Source organism: Astatotilapia calliptera, chromosome 14 (assembly GCF_900246225.1).
Source record: "Astatotilapia calliptera chromosome 14, fAstCal1.2, whole genome shotgun sequence".
In the NCBI taxonomy this organism is placed as follows: domain Eukaryota; kingdom Metazoa; phylum Chordata; class Actinopteri; order Cichliformes; family Cichlidae; genus Astatotilapia; species Astatotilapia calliptera.
Window position 1 is genome coordinate 27562654 of NC_039315.1, and position 2641 is coordinate 27565294.

The 2641-nt window shown below is 41.1% G+C and overlaps 1 protein-coding gene across 3 annotated transcripts in view; it reads right to left on the reverse strand.

The window, feature by feature from the left end:
- Positions 1-1572: 1572 nt before the first annotated feature.
- arap1 (ArfGAP with RhoGAP domain, ankyrin repeat and PH domain 1) overlaps positions 1573-2641 on the reverse strand; it is a 65590-nt gene continuing 64521 nt past the window's right edge. For all 3 annotated transcript variants that reach the window (XM_026191464.1, XM_026191466.1, XM_026191465.1), the window contains one exon: positions 1573-2641. This exon is cut by the window's right edge and continues 848 nt beyond it. The gene's annotated coding sequence lies outside the window, so the exon portion shown is untranslated.

Here is a 2641-nt window from a genome sequence, read left to right on the forward strand (position 1 = left end):
TTTGATTGTATGAGTGAAAATCCACTGTGGTTGACTGCAGAGAACCTGACTGTATGGCAGAGAATTCACGTGAAACTGGGTTTTGCATTTTCGTTTCCAGTCAAACTCAAACCCAGATTGCAGTTTATGGCCAAACCGATTCCACGGGTCACTTTTTGAAACACTGGGAACACGTGGACAATCGCAAATAATTGTGGTTAATATGGGGGGAGCGTGAAAAATCTATCAGTAATCAATGGCAAGCCAAATGTGTCAGTCGTGATTCTGCTGATCACAATTACTGAAAATGGTGCAATCCAAACGTTACCATTCCTGATTTATGTCTGCATGGTTGTCTGAATCAGTTTTGCGCTTGGAGATATATTCTGATAAACAATCAGATAATGAGAAATCTTTAATTCTGCCATTGTGTACTCGAACCCACCACTGATTGTCTTCCGATGCAGTGGAGCACGCAGTGAAAACCAATTCAGGCTCCACTCACTCACGCTGTTCTTGTTGTTGTGTGCCCTGAGTGGAAATAAAGGAAACACAGGTGGATGTCCAGATTTCTGCGGGAGGCCGTTGTCCCTTCTATTGTTTGTCAAGTGAGAATTTCACATTTTTTTTCAGAGGAGGCGTAAGGCTTAGAGGCGTCTTTTTCACTGCTGAATTCAAGTCGAACTTTCACCATGACATGTGTTTTCGCCCCAGTCCGCCAATGTAGGTAGAACTGTTCTTAATGACTCATGTGGTTAAATACAGGTCACACTGACTCACTGCACCATCTTGTGATGCAAACTGGGATTATACAAAAGTACAGGCAGGCTCTAGTTCAATTTCAGCTGATATCTATTCCACATGAAATGATGTTTTTCACATAAAGGCACAACAGCCGTTTGTTCAAACTGTAAAGCACTCATTTGTACACAAAGTACCATTATCCTTACCCTCGTTTCCCATTCATGGTCTTTTTCCCCCCCTAAACATCTGTCTCCATCCTTCTGCTTTATGCAACTGCTGTCATGACCTATATAGTAAAGGCCACTGTGTTTGTGTGTGTTCTTGCCCGCTAGGCCTCCTGTGCGTGTTTGAGAATGTTTTGCTGAAGATCTCCTGTGTGCACATCCCTCGCAGGGCTCTCCGGTGTGTCTCGAGGTACAGGGTGACCCTGATGTGTCAGATCTGTTTAAAAAGAGCGCACTGGAGTGCTGGTGGACCACTGTGACTCAGTCCCTCTCACACACGCAGGAAACTTCCTCAGGGCCCTCCCTATGATCACTGTACCCCACACACCCACACAGCTGACATTTTTCCTCAGAGCTCATCAATAGTCTTCCTTTTTATAAGTGTAGCATGACACCGTTATAAAACCTGCAGGGCTCACCAAAGTTTCTCTCCAAAGTGTATGTGCATCTGTATCCGAGCCCATGTTTTCACAGCTACCCCGTGAAGTGCTGTACTGTGTATAAAGGCACAGAAGAAGCAAGTAGATTACCATGAGGGCAAAGCAGAGCTGGAGGACATCAACCTTCTGGAAGAGAGATTTCTTCCAAGAGTAAAAGGAGTATGCATGTTCCACAGGAAACAAGCAACTAGCAGAATGTGTTTATTAGAGTTTTAGAGATGCAATAATTTGTAAAATGCACAGTAACAGAATACAAAAGGCAGGGACAAAGAAACACACCATCTATAAACAGTATCTAACAGCCTCTGTTGGACTTTTGTTTTACAACTTTGAATTGTAATGATGTAAAAAGGATGAGAGTGATCGAGATTAAAAAAAAAAAAAAAAATCCACATTATGTGAAACATTTAAAATAATCACCTGCATATTTTAACCCATCGATACTTCAGCTAAGTGTTCCAGAAATCACATAAAAGGGATTCTTTTTGTGCAACACAGGTGTGAGCGACTATTTATGTTAGATCACACCGGAACCTGAAAGCTACAACTTATACACAGGCTACCTTTAAACCTGAAAACTAAAATCTGACGATCAGCGCCAAGAACCTTTGGAAAGTAAGTACACCCACTCTAAATGAATGTTGTAAAACAATAAACCACTAAGAAGTACAGAGTGAATACTTTGTATACAACGTGCTATTACACAGTTGAGTCTTCAGGACTCCTGCTGAGGTCAGAGGGCAGTTAATGGCACACTACTGTAAATACATATTCTTCACAGGAACTCAACTTCAAGGTGTTTACACATGTTGATGAAGATCATCACCAACTCAGGTTGAGAAAACACAGCATCACAGCGTCCTCTGCTGTCAAAATAAATAAATCTTTACATTACGGGAATCCCACAGGTGAGAACATTAAAAGGAAGCGACGACGAGGAATTGCTCAGCGATGCTGGTAAGGCAACTGTTGACAGATTTATTTCTTTACATTAAATATATACAAGGTTGGATTCATGTAGAAGGAATGACGGAGCATCGTAAAGCACTTCGTTTCTTGTACCTACAGATTATTCAGCACCACTTTTGTGCTCCTTACTATAAAAAACACGATCCCGCGAAGATTCTAAGCTGTGCATAAAGAAGATTGTGAAAAAGCGACTAACACATAATCTAAAACGTTATAAATACTGCTGGTTAATGTGCTGTATTCTGTAGATCAGGATTTATTTAAAAAAAAAAAATCATCTACAAA